Consider the following 14,364-nt stretch of genomic DNA (forward strand, 5'->3'; position numbering starts at 1 on the left):
CTAACATCCCAGCCCCACCCAAAGTCCAGAGTCTTTTTCCAGAGGCCTCTGCAAAGGAGAATATCAGTAGCTGCCTGTGCACATGGTCATGCCAGGTATTTGACATCTTCCCTTTCACAGACTAGAGTGAGCCCTTGAGCTCACGTTCTGCGCATTTATCACCCAGTATTGACGACCGTGTATTCTGCCTCCCCTCTTTATGCCTGCAGATGAAGGAAGAAATACAAGCTCGCGTTACAAAGAATATTTCCCTGGTTTATCAGCTCTCCCCCTCCCAGCTGGGGCTCAGAATGATTTCTTAGTTCCCAGCTTTTATGCCTCTGATCAAAGTGCCTGAGGCGGTGAGAGTTGGCGGCACCTGCATTTCCGACTGAGTCCAACGCTTTCCTCTTCAGGACTGTTGGGAGAACCTGCGGCTCCTGGGCTTTGCACAGGTGACTGCGGCCTGGCAATGGGGCTCCGGAGGCTGAAGGGTCCCAGCTGCCCTGGGATACTGGGGCACAGTTGCCTTCCCTCCAGTGGGTAGAGAATGATACCCCCTGGCTTTTCTTTGCTCTCCCCTTTCCGACTGCATCCACCCAATCACCCCTCTGTGCAGTCACTTCTTTCTCTCCAATGAATCAAATGCAGAAAAATCCTTGAGCAGGATTTCTCGCTTCAAAGGCTCAAATAACCTTTCTTTGTTTTTCCCCCTTAACATTTCTTTTCCCCTAACCACAGAAAGAAAACATGCATTAAAGGTGAGAGAAGGAAAGAAAAGTTGTAGTCAAGTAATTTCAAGTTGAGAAGTAGAGCAGCTGAGACCCAGGATAAAAATGTACACTCAGCAATATGGTCCTTTCCTACAAATTAATTAACCCAAAGTGCTTGTTTAATTAGTGTGAGGGGTAGGGAATTGAGGAGCTAACAATATCTCTCACCCAGTTTGGAATTATGCTCACAAAAGAATTTCCTCTTTCCTCCCTGAGAGAATGAGAGGACCGGCTCTCATCAATCTAGAATCAGTGGGGACCTCAAGGCTGGTGATAATTCTTTTAGATGACTTTGCCCTCTAGAGAGGGGGCTTTGCAGATGTACTCCTCTGACTCCCTGCCGATGTTCATGGCATTAGAAGGGCTCAGCACAAGGAAGACAGAGGGTGCTCTGTCTTGAGGAAGTGGCTTTGACAGACCCTTAACACCATACCAGTATGTCTGGCATCACAGCCTTTTCCACTTCCTTGACTTCACATCTGTGTTGCACACAAACTTTCTGCCTTTCTTGTTTCTGATAAAAGTGTGCATATTTGTCTCCTCCCAAGGAACTAGGAAAATCCCATTTCTCAGGTGCTCTGAGAGTTATAGTTTAAGACAATGTCATAGTTTGTTTGCTGTTGCCATAGCAAAACATCCAAGACGCGGTAATTTATAAAGAAAGAGGTTTACGGGGCACATACAGTTCTGAGGGTTGGCAAGTACAAGAACCTACCTGGCACTTGGTGAGGGATTTGTTGCTGTTTTGTCTCATGGCAGTGGGCATCTCATTGTGAAGTGGAACAGTACATTTAACCTGCATTAGACCCTGTGGCTGATATTTCTGAAAGAATCTCTGTGGAGGACACGAGCAGGGGTCATAGTCGTGGGGATGTGGTGAGCTCCTGACCACCCCTCCTTTTTATGATAGAGTTTTTGGTATATGGTGAGTGGTACAGGAGGTTCATTCTTAGAATTCTAATTTTAAATGCACAAAAGATGCAGGATTCTAAAGGAAGCTAATTTTACCATTGTACATGTTAGCAAATGAAATCAGACATGTGGTACACTCATACATGTTTTTTTTTTTTTAATGAACTGATTAAAATGGCCTGTGTGCATAGAGGTCTAATTGCTGTCATATGCTCAAAGAGAACAATACTTTGAAAACTCTATAACAATCATGCCATACTAAACATACCTGATTCCCACTATTGCCAAGCCACAGTTATCATGTAAGTATAGTGGTCCATAGCAAAAATTACGGTCGAAGGAAACATTACACTGCAGTAAGTAGCTAGCAAACATAAAGACAGTCTTCATTTTAGCCCGCCCACCTTCTGAACTCAATCCATGGATTTTTGGCCGTGTCTGTTGAAAGGTAAAAGATTTTTTTATGGTTATAACTGAGCCCTTGTTACTTTTCTGTTTCCTACTTTTGGGGGAGGGGGCAGAGTAGGTTTCCCCCAACTTTGGGGAGCAATTATCACTTTGGGGACTAAGTGATTATCTCAGGGTCACTGAGAGTTATGTTTCTAAGAAACTGGTTGAGGAAGATGGTGGGCAGAAACCCGAGAAAAGCATAGGTATGTTCCATGTGAGAAAAGAGGTGTTAGGTTGTTGGTCTGTACTTGGAGGACAGAGGATGGGTGAGTTAGGAGTATGGGCTGAGGAGGGATGTTTAGTTAGTTACTCACCAACAGCACCACCCCCTCCACCACCCTGCACTTCCTTGTGCTTCCTAGTGAAGAGAGAGCACATGCTTAAGAAACAAATTGGTCATGTGATATGGCAAAAGGGAAGTGACTACAGGCTCTTGCAGGGAACAGGGACAGTGAGTAGAGCATGATGTTAGTTAAGAGGTAGGCAAAACTCAGTGACCCATACTGAAAACCTTCAGCCTTGTATCTGAGCCCATGAGCCTTGAGGCAGGCCTCTTTCTAGCTCATCTCAAAGAGGTGCCATTTTGGCCTGGTACATGGGTAGATTCAGACATATATCTGAGAACAAGCCTTGAGGCCTGTTCTTCCATGTGCTCTGCAGGAAGCAGGAGCCAGCATTATCAGCAGTACTTAGAGCTTGGAGACACCCCCTGGTGTCATGCCACCTACACAGTCTTCCCTAAGTCTCTAAAGCAATGGGCTGGAGCTTTGAGAACAAGCAGCTAGAAGCCCGTAGCTGGTTGGCCATCTATTTAGTTCCTTTGATAACTAATAATATCTGAACAGGAAATCATTTTATCTTTCTTAGTTGCCCTTCAGAGGACTGGAGTGGGTGATTGAACCTCTCTGCTTGAGAAAGAGAAGTTGCTCCAGGTAAGATTTAATTCCAATAAGAAAAATAATTCCCCAAATGACATTTCCCCTTAATATGTTTTGTCCTTGTAAATAGAGCTTGCCTGAGGTAGGTGAATTACTACCTAAAGTCTAGGTTCTCTAGTACAGACGAAGAGCTAGGCTGCTCCATCCTGGGTTAAAGCTTGTGAGCAGAGCCTGGGACCCTCAACTCCTCTCTCTCAGCATGGAACACTCAGCATGGAGTTCTGCAGGGACATCAGGCCAAGCCTCTGACTAAGAACTCAGCAAAGCTTCATGGTAAGAGATTCCAAGTAGTTCCAGGCTAACCAGGGCTGACAGGCCCTGTCCATCCTCCTGTATACATTCACATGTGTGCATGAATTCAGCTTGTGCATCTTTTGGCTTTTGATGCAAAAGGGTATATTAGTAATTTTGGGCCATTCTTCAGAAACTATCCGTTGACACTTCCATCCACGACATGTGGGAGGCACTGTTGGGCAGCAGAGAAGGGTACTATCAGCATGAATCACATACAGGTCATCCCATCAAGGCAAACAGTGTGAAGGGGAAGGAGGGACAAATGGGTTATTATGAGGATGGACTTAGAAACTGCCTCATGAAAATGCTCTTCAGAACTTTTGTCTAATTGCTGAGGAGGGTATACATGTAGGAAGAGGGTGTTGCATAATCTCCTGGGATGAAGTGAGAAAGCTGGTCATGTGGGGCCTTCTTAGGAGCTCGTTGTAGAGAGCCTCTGAATATATATATATATGATACTGTGGGCTTATCTTTCACACCTTAGCAATGTTAAAACCCATTGCTAGGCCACATTCCCAGCTTATGTTGTTTTATTAGAATTTTTATAAATCTGTAAAACAGCCTGAATTATCATTTCAATTCTAGAACAAAAGGAATGCAGTACCAAAAATGAGAATGACTCCTGACATGGCTGAGAACTCTAAATGATACGTGGTCAAGAGTGATAGGGCAAGGCACAGTTGGTCAGTGCCTCAGATTCTCAGAATAATGATCTGGATCCCAAATCCTCATCATTCTAGCTCTTGTCAGCCTGTGTGCAGCATAGGCTGATTTTCCTATTTGCTTTAAGTAATTGATCACTCAGGGGTACAACTATTATAATTTATTAAAAAAAAAAAAGAAATGAGAAGACCCAGAGAAGTTACAGAATTTGACTAAATTATAAAGCAGCAGAAGCAAGATTCGAATTGTAACACAGCTCTTTCCTACAAACTGAAACATTCCTGCCTAGAGCATGGAAGGAGAATGATAAGACTCAGGAAGTAAATGAAACTGACAAGATTCAGGGAAGGATGAAAAATGTAAGGTTTACAAGGCTTCTTAGGAGCACTTTATGCATGGTAGCAATTGGGACAAGAGACACTGGCAGAATTGTATGTACAGGTTGGTCACTGGGCTCTACGGATATCACCTGCTCTGGGTGAGGCTTTCTGGTGAGGCAGCTGCCTTTCTGTAGCTTATGTGCCTTTAAATGACCCTTTACCCATGCTTGTATTAAGTAACTCCAGGAAACTCACTAGTTCACTAAGCTAGATTTTGGTTTGTTGTCGGTGCCCTATCTGAGCAGTTGTGTGTATAGTTTCCTAGGAAAAAGCCATACAACACAAATCCAGGAGACAGTCAGGATCTAGCGACACACAGCTCAATACAAATAAAACATAAGGCACAATTAGTTAGCCCTGGGCAGGCTTTTAAAATTGTCTAGTAGTCACATTAAGATCATTTAATAATAAACAGAGATCTTATTGATGCATTTTGCTTAGTCTAACACACGAAGAACATTATCTTTTGGCATGTAATCGATGTTAGAAATTATTAGTGTGATGTTTTAAAACATGCTATGTGTTTTGCGCTTACAGCCTGAGGACATGAGTTCCGCAGCTGTGGGTGGTGAGCAATGGCATCCTAAAATTTGCTCTGCCCCAGGGGGATGCCTAAGATGGTCATGGGACTCAAAGAACTTGAAGGTGGACCTGCAAAAACAGTGCTTTCTGGGTAGCAAAGCCATGGCTGTGATGCCCAGAGGAATAAATGAAGCTGAAAGCAAGACATTGACTGGAGGACCACTATGCAGAATGTGGCGATCTGGTGATTACCAGATTTAAGAAGTTGAAGAAGGATGTTTATGGGGCTCATGGATATTCTGAAAGCTAGTCCTGTGTCCTTTTATTTATGATGATGATGATGGTTTTTTTGAGACAGGGTTTCTCTGTGTAGCCTTAGCTATCCTGGACTCACATTGTAAACCAGGCTGGCCTCAAACTCACAGAGAGCCACCTGCCTCTGCCTCCCAGAGTGCTGGGATTACAGGAATGGGGCACCATGCCCAGCCTGTGTTGTGTCTTCTTAAAGGCTCTCTCCCATCTGTGTGTGTGACAGATGCTCTAAACATGGGAACAGTCTGGTGTATTAAATTCCACTACCAAGAGCAGTCACATCCATATAGTCAAGGCCATGGCAAAAAAACCCCCTGCTGTCTCAGTGGCTGTGTCATTTTTACCCCTGTCTTCGGTTGATTATAGTTGATCATTCTGTAGTTGTTTATTGGTGTTCTATTTTATTCCTCTGATGGCAGAGACAGCCAGATCATAGCAACCCAAAAAAGTAAGGCAGAAGAAGAACAAGGAAAGGCAAGACATATGAGTTCAGAATGAAGCATGCACCCCTTGGGTTCTCATGGATTCCTTAGATATGGGTTGGATTGCTCTGAGTCTGAGCAGCCAAAGGGAAGCCAAGTGAGTTACGTGAATCACAGAGTAATGGGAGGCAAGGCAGAAGCCACAGAGGACCAACCCAGCTCTCAGCTCAGAACCCTAGCAGAAATTGTTCTGGATTCCTAGAAATAAGATTCCAGAGGTCTCCATGCTAATTTCAGCATTGCCTTGCAGCTCAGTGGGGTAAAACCCCTGCCCTCACTCCTCCACCAATTAAGGGTTTTCTCTCTTATGGCCTTTAGACTGCAGGTGTATTCCGTAACTATCCCGTGACTGCACTGTAGCCACTGCTCTCCAGATACTCAAATGAACGGGTTTAATCTGGACAAGTGAAAATATTTAGAAGAATGTGTTTTTAGTAAGGGAGCTTCCATGGGGTCCCCTGCTCTTTTGTTTCCTGTACTTTAAGTTTTTCTCCTGGTTGTTATTGCAGCCAGCTGTAGACCCAGTCCTAAATCTGGGCACATGAGGTTGGGAGTTAATATGTTCTCTGTAATCCTTTCCAGCATCTGTTGGTGGGAAAAAAAAAAAAAAAAGAAAGAAAGAAAGCTGTGAGGACTGGGAGGAAGGCTGAGCCCCAGGAGGGTAATTGTGGAGTCCCTTGGGAGTCTGGTGAAAGTATACCCAGCCAGAAACCTTCACTGGGCCGTGATAGACAGGAAAAAGCCAACTTCTGTTTTGTCAGACTACTATAAATACAGGATTTATTGGCTAGAGCAGCCGGCAGTATCTTAACTAATACAGTGTTCCCTTGGGAAATACTGAATACAATTCCTCTCAACCGAGAACTGAAGGGTCTAAGCACCAAGCTCAAGGTTACTTTCCCTGATAACTCCTAGGAATGCAAATATACTCTGTTTCAGAGAGGTGGGTGGGTGCGAAACCTTACATTTTAACAGTCACCTAAGGTGGGAGCAAGATTAACACACTCTTGTCACAGCTCTGTCACCTGGCAGGAACTCTTGCCTGTGCGGAAAACTCTTCTCTCCTCTTGGAGATAAGTCAGGTGTGGCCAGGTAGGGACAGGATCCTTCTCAGACAGGCATTTTGCTTCTACCTCTTTGCATGGGGACAACAGTCCTCAAGGACACATTGCTTCCTACAGTGAGCTCCTCGGCAGGAATATTTGCCCGGAGAAAAAGCCTGAAAGAGCTGTAGCCTATTAAAAGTTGAAGCAAATCTTGAACAGTGAACTTGGGCAAATATTTTCCTTTTCTTTAAAAATTGGAGTCTAATTGACATGCAGAAAACTTTACCTATTCGATGTATATGATACAAGGACTTGGATATATATGTCTGTGTGCGTGTGTGTATGTGCATATATATGTATATATATGTATATATATGTATATATATGTATTCATCATCAATACCATCTCCTATGTTATTATCGTTATTTTTCATTAAAAGCCCCTAACACACATCTATATTTATTGCTCTAGCTACAGTAACAATGAAATGAAACCCATATGCTCATCAACAGATGAATGGATAACTAAGTGTCGCACATATACACTGTGGATCTTTTTTCAGCGGCAAAACAAAAGTGAAATTATAGAATTTGTAGGTAAACGAGTGGATCTGGAAATTATTATCAAGTGAGGTAACCTAGACAGGGAAAAACAGGCACTGCATATTCCTTCTCGTATAAAGATTGGAGGTTTTAATGAGAGAGGTAAAAAAAATGAGCATATGGGGGCATGAGAGGGGAAAAGAGTTTTGAGGAGGAGTGGGAATAAACACATGATATAAAAGTAAAAAGGAGGGTACTGGGGGTAGAAGAAGGATACAAGGGGTGAAGGGCATGGTGGGAGGTTGGGAAGGGAAGATCAACAAAACAATTTATAATTGAAAATGCTAAAATGAATCTTCATACTTCACATGCTAATGAAAATAAAAAAGAATACCTAACATAACATCTATGTTAGGAATTTGAAACCAAACCTGCTTCTGGGTTGCCTAGCAACTTATGATGTCATCATGTGTCACCGACCAGGTGGCCACACCTGGAAGGCGTGGTTAACCTTGCCCCTTAAAGGTACCAGCCGGCCATGTGTTCTCTCTTGGCCCTTCCTCTCTTGGTCTCTCTTGCTCCTGGCCTCTTCTCTCTTGGCCTTCTCCCCTTTTTCTATCGGGCCCCCCTTTCTCTCTCTTTCCCTCTCTCTCTCTTCCCCCATCATGTCCTGTTCTCCCTGCTCTCCCTCTCTCCCTCTCTTTATATCCGCCTAATACACCTCTTTCATATAGACGCTCTGTTGCATGCCTAATCGTTATTATTCAATTTGTCCCATAACATTACCATCTGCCCTCAATAAATTAAACACACAATACAGTATCATTGGCTATAGTATTTTGCTCTCTGGTGGACCTCTAGGATATGTTCATATTAATGAAACTGGACCTGCTTGGTTATCACCTCTCTACTTCCCTTTCTCAAAGATCCCTGTAACTACCATTGTCCTTTCTGTGTCTATAAAGATGACTATTGTAGGTACTACATAAATGAAGTCCAAAATTCAAAGCCAAGAATGGATTAGAGTCGTGGGGTTGATCAGAGCACTCATAAACAGAGAATGCATACTTTACTCCACAGCACACAGGCCACCAGGCAAGCAGCTGCCAACAGGCACACCCACGTACGAGCTGCCACCCACAGGCTGCACAGGGGCCTATTGGTAGACACACACAGGCAGAGTGACTGGCAAAGGCAAAGCTACCTCCAATCTCAAGGCTGTATTTATACCTGTCATACAAAAGTAGCATTCTGGTAGGGATCCTTATGTAGCAGACACATCAGTGTTTGCTTTTGGGTTCCCCAGACCATTCCTTTCCCCCTGCTTCAGCCACACCATCCCTACCCTGGGATGTCCAGCCTTAGCTCTCTTGGCCCTGGCTGGATATCTATAGCCATGCCATACTTTTCTGAGCACAAAGTGCCCCTAATAGCTTCTGTTCCCTATAACACGCACACACACACACACACACACACACACACACCTTAATATTATGTAACATAACATATATCTGACATATGCCAGATAATACAGTATTTGTCATTTTTGTGCCTGACCTGTTTTAGTTAGCATGATATCCTCTACTCTCATCTATGTTTTTGCGAATGCTAGGATTTTCTTCTTTTTTTATGCTAACTAATATTCTATATGTTTTTGCTTTACATTTTATGCTCTTCTCAATCCATTGCTAGACACTTGGATTGTTTCTGTATTACAAATATACTTCAGTGAACATGTATGTGTAGTTATATCTGATTTAAATACCTTTAGATAAAAACCAAAAAGCAAGCTGGAAACATCACATTTGCTTTGATTACTTTGCATATTCACCAAAACAATATGACATTGGCATGAAAGTGGGCACAGTCCAACAGAACAGAATGGAGAACCTAGAGAGCTGTGTAAACGGTCAACATAAATGGACAAGGTTTTAAGATACAAAATCGAGAAGAAGTCATATCTTCAGTAAGTGGAATTGAGGAAAACAAAAATCTAACGATAGAGAAGGGAACTAGGCCCTCACATGGCAGCACACACACTCAAATCAATTAAAAATAAATTTAAAACTCGCCAGACAGACTTCCGGTAAAAACTACAGGAAGAAAACACTGGAGAAAAAGCTCCTGGCGTTGGCCTTGGCTGTGAAGTTTTGGGCTTGAAATTGAAAGTGCAGGCCGTGAAACAAACCAACCAAGGAAGTGGGATTGCTACAAATTTAAAGGTTTCTGGCTGTTTGGGGGGGCAAAGGGTGCTCAACAAGCTGAAAAAAAAAACCCTTAAAGACAGGAGGACATATTTATAAGTCACATACCTGCTAAGAGGTTAATATTCATATTCAGTCTAGAACCTGTTTTAAATCTCAACAAAACTACTGGGGGGGGGCAAATGGCTCCTCAGTAAGGGGTGGGGCTTGAATGGCACCTCCCCCGGCTGTGTGGGAGTTTGGGCTGGTTTGATCTGTGCTTGCTTGGGTAGGTGGTCTCAGCTGCTGTGAGTTCTCAAGTGCCTCAGCCATTTGATGGCCGGAAGACAATGGCTCGCTAAACTCCTTCCTGCTCTTTGGCTCTTAATGTCTTTCTGCCTCCAACCCCAAGACGTTCCCTGAGGCTTGGAAGTAGGGTGGACAGGTATTGACAGAGATGTCCCACTGAGGGCTAAGCACTCAGTCTCTTAAGTTGATAGCTGCTGGGGGGCGGGAGAATCATTCCTTTTGTGAGGATGGACCTGCTGATTGGTTGCTCATGCTCCAGTGACTGGCCCCACATCACTGCACAAATAGGCACCGTTAACTGAACTTAGTGTACTATAAACAACAACAAAAGTATATGATATTAGGAGGAAGCATGTTATGGGGGGGGGATAGAGGGATCTGGAGGAACAGAAGGGAGGGGTGGGAATGATTCTCTTTCATTGTACACACTGCATACACGTTATTCAGGAGTAAAGAAAAAGCATGTTCATTGTTTTAGAAATAGCCAGCAAAAGCCTCGAGTAGACATCCTGTGAACACAGACAGGGGGACAGCAGGTATATGAAATGGGGCTGTTGGCATCAACAGAACAATATAGTTCAAAAAGCACACTGAGATACTGCTGCTTTCCTATTAGGATAGCTGCTATTGAAAAACAAAATAAACACAAATAAAATAAATATTGGTAAAAGAGGGGTACAATTGAGACATAGTGCTGTGTGAGAATACAAATTGGTGCAACCGTTATGGAACTCAGTGTGGAGGGTCCTCCAAAAATTAAAAAGAGAGAAGGACCTTATAGTCTAGTAAGTATTTGTAGGCATTAGTGTCTAGATGTGGTGCATGATAAGTGCCCAGGATTGGTCAGCACTACAGTTCTATAATCTATGTATAAGATTCCATGCAACTCTTTAAAGAGGTTTGTTTTTCTTTCCTTCGGTGTTCATGGGGCTATTGCCCTCTCCTGGTATAAGCACCTGAACATTGGTTAAGAAGGATTGTTCCCTGTGTATGTGGAGTAAGATGGTTTAAAGCCCTTGTCTAAAGGCCAAAAGGAAGAGAGAGGACTGGGGTTATAGTTCTATTGTACAGTGCTTGCCTACAACGTGTAAGACTCTAGGTTTGACCCCTCAATTCTAAAAAGAAAAGAACCAAGAAAAAAAAAATCCCAGGAGGAAATGGTACCCAGCTGTGCTAGCCATGGTTGTGTTTTCATTAGGTCAAGCTCTAAGGAAGCCTTCTGGTTTGTGAACCTTGCAGGCGTTCTTTGCTTCTGATGGAAGTTTATCATTTAGTCATCTTTAGAGCCTGGTGATCTGCCCAATAATGAGCTCATAAATTCTCCAGTTTATAGCTAACCTATGACAGCAGTGGCAGTGAGAGAATCAAGTGACGAGATGGGCTGGAGTCTCACACTGGGCCAGCGCTTGTATGTGGTTGGGACAGCTGATGCCCCACCCGAGGAGAACCTCCAACCACCATTTCAAATTTCACTGTAACTGCTCCAGACTTAGGTCTTTTGTTCTTAAAGCAGATGAAGTCAAACTCTGGCTAAAGTTTAAAATACAGAAGGCAGAGCCCCAGGGCTGATTACTCATTCTTGGACTTTGAAGCATAGTTTTACATTATTTTGGATTTATACAGCATAGTTTTCCCTCTTCTGAGAAGCTTTCAGGGTTGGACAAGAACATGCACAGATGCTTCCTCGGGATACAGGCTTAGGTACTGACAAAACTGGGGTCACCGAGCTTTGCTGCTGGGAGTCCTAAGTGCCCTTCTCTTGAACTTAGGGGTATAAATGGAAGAAGCTGTATAAAGCTAAGGCTTCATTAGCCCTGACTTCTCTGCCCGTTGATTTCCCTTCACCTCGGCATCTTGAATCAGGTCCGTTGCTGCATCCAGTCACAAAGGTGTTCTAAGGAAGGAGCCCCTGTGGGGAGTGCCTCTTAAACTTTAGTGTGCAGCGCAGTCATCTGGGAAGTTGCTAAACATGAGCATTCTGTGTGAGCAGGTCGGGGTGGGGCTTGAGATTCTGTACTTCTAACCAACTCCTAGGTGTTGCATTGGCTACTGTTCAGAGGACACTCCTTGTATAAGAAAGGTCCAGAAGATGGTACCACGTGTAGAGAGGCGGGGCCCTCACAGCTGCTCAGAGTATCCAGGTAAAAGACTGTCAGATTCATGGGAAGAATGTCCCTGCTGGGCTTCTTTCCACTGAGCCCGAGTGTTGCTTTTGTGTGTTTGCTATGACATATCGGGGCTAGGGGCTTCTTGTACCTGTGCTTGAGCTAGGTGTTCCACTAAAGCCTGGCTGGGGACACAGGGACTGAGACTCTTCCTCAGGTCCCTAGTCGGCATTCTTGGGTCGAAGCACAGTTCCTTTTTTGTCCCTTCATCCTCCCACTATACCTGGGAGAAGGATGCCACAGCTCCTGGAGAGGCTTGGCTCTTTGTACCCTGACACGTGCATGTTTGCTGTTTTATAGAAAGAAATGTGTCTTGGCTGGAGGCCCACACTTCATTCCAGCATATCCTTTTTACCAAAAGAGCCATCCCTGGAGCTGCCAACTGTTTACGAGAAAGTCATCCAACAATACTTTGGATCTGGGAGCACGTCCTGACCACAAACTTGGCCTTCACAACCCCACAAAAGCCTGGCACATGGTGTTAGTGTCTTTATTTTCATTCCAATATGTAAAGCTGGTTTCTTTATTTCTTTTCTTTTTTTATTTTTTTTCCTGTTTTTTTTTTTTTTCCAGCTGAGAAAACTCCTGTCAGAGGATGCAGTGTCCTTTCCAGATTCAATATTATACAAACTGCATATCAGCATATGGAGTAAACAAATATGTCCACACAGCTTCTTGATGCTCAGAGAGACGGAGGCCTTCCTCACCAATGTGCAGACACAGACCTGTGCGCTCTATGCAGTGGCTGCTGACCTTGTCTCTCCAAGTTTTGTGCCATCTAGCTTCCTTGGAACACATGGCTGGAGTCTGAGAGCTTGACTGATGGGCCTCAGTAAGGGCAAGTGTTTGAAAATCAAATGTGAACATTGTTCCCTGGGTCTGGGGGCTTTTGTCCAGGTCTCAGCAAAAACTCCTCCTGTGCCTGCTTGCCATTTTCACCCTTCACACTCCATCACAGCTGTGAGATCCTCAGCCCCAGCCGCTGCTGCAGGGTCTCTGCTTTGTCTCTCCCTGCCTGAAAGGTGTGGATAAAGGATAGTCTCTGGTAGAGAAAGAGCCAAGCCACTTCCCTTATAGGCCTTTGTTTCCAGGCATGGACAGTGTTAAAATGGACATGATTGGCCAAGGCCAGTTTCAGCTTTGTCGTTCTCTTTGTGTGTGCCAGTCCAAACATGCTCCTATTGCTACGAACTCTGTGAGATTAAGCACCTTTTACATGGTCCCTCATAAGCAATGAAGGGTTCTTGGAGTGGCTTGTGAGTAGTAGATAATGAATAGATGGAGAAAATCGTGCTTCCCGTTTTTCTTCTTTTTGTTTCGTATTTACGGACTGTGTGTGTGTTTGTGTGTGTGTGTGTGTATTTAAGTATGGGTGGCATGACATGCACATGAAGGCCATACATCAAAAGATGACTTGGAGGAATTGGTTCTCTCCTTCTGCCCTGTGAGCTGCGGGCACTGAACTCAGGTTGTCCATCTTGGCAGCAAGTCACCTTTACCTGCGGAGCCATCTCGCTGCCCAGGTGTGCTCTTCTATATGGTGTGGTAACATGTTTCTCCAAACACAAAGAAATGAGCATATCAAAAGACTCTTTCCAAAACCTGAGCTGAAATATTTTGCATCTGCCTTCCATGTACCACCTCTCCCAAGCTGTCACTGTGTATTTTCTTGCATCGTCTTGGGCTGTAGTAGGGAAATCTGCCTTTCTGAAAGAGTTCTGTTTGTCTATATACTTACTTCTCTCAACAGAAGAACTTGGCATGTCTTCTGTTGACATGTGATAAGGCAAGAGGCCTCTCTCACCATTAAGCACCTTATAAACTATTTCTGACTTTGTAGAAATAGTTGCTCAAGCAACCTGGCTTTTGTTACTGGAGACCATGTTGTCAGCCATGCTGACAAGAACACTGATAAGCAGGGCATTTGCTCCTTATTGTTTTAGACAGGGAGGTGAGCTCAGAGAATTCAGGAGAAAAAGGTACTGGTCTCAATTTTGTGCCTGATCAATGTCCCTGGATGCCATGCATCTAGCAGACCACTGTGTCCTAGACTTGGAAAAACCGTGGGCCTTGTGCTTAGTCCTCTTGCCATGGCACCTTTGGAAGGTTCACCAGCAATTTTCTACAAGATGCCAGGAGAGATTAGGAAGGCCACAGTAGGGGCAACGGAGTGATCAGCCTACCATATTTAATTAACCAACCAACCAACCAAACAAACAAACAAACAACCAAAACCCTGGATATCTGGCATTTCTTTTAAAACACCTACCATGAAGTTGGTATTTCATCTAAGCTTCTGATGATTGCATTACAAAAGTTTTCAGAGCTCTCTTCTCTGTAGAATGTTACTAAATCTACTCTGCTGGGTAGAAAAGTGGGAGAAATCAGTCAGATGAAAAACTCTTCGGACAAT

The 14,364-nt window shown here is 43.9% G+C and overlaps 1 long non-coding RNA gene across 1 annotated transcript; it reads left to right on the forward strand.

Moving 5' to 3' along the window:
• The first annotated feature begins 216 nt into the window (after positions 1 to 216).
• Positions 217 to 11,927, forward strand: LOC132649340 (uncharacterized). The gene is made up of 3 exons (XR_009587772.1): positions 217 to 434; positions 2,982 to 3,046; positions 11,821 to 11,927. It is a non-coding gene; the product is annotated as an uncharacterized LOC132649340 (long non-coding RNA).
• Positions 11,928 to 14,364: the final 2,437 nt, after the last annotated feature.

The sequence above is a fragment of the Meriones unguiculatus genome, chromosome 1, assembly GCF_030254825.1.
Source record: "Meriones unguiculatus strain TT.TT164.6M chromosome 1, Bangor_MerUng_6.1, whole genome shotgun sequence".
Lineage (NCBI taxonomy): Eukaryota > Metazoa > Chordata > Mammalia > Rodentia > Muridae > Meriones > Meriones unguiculatus.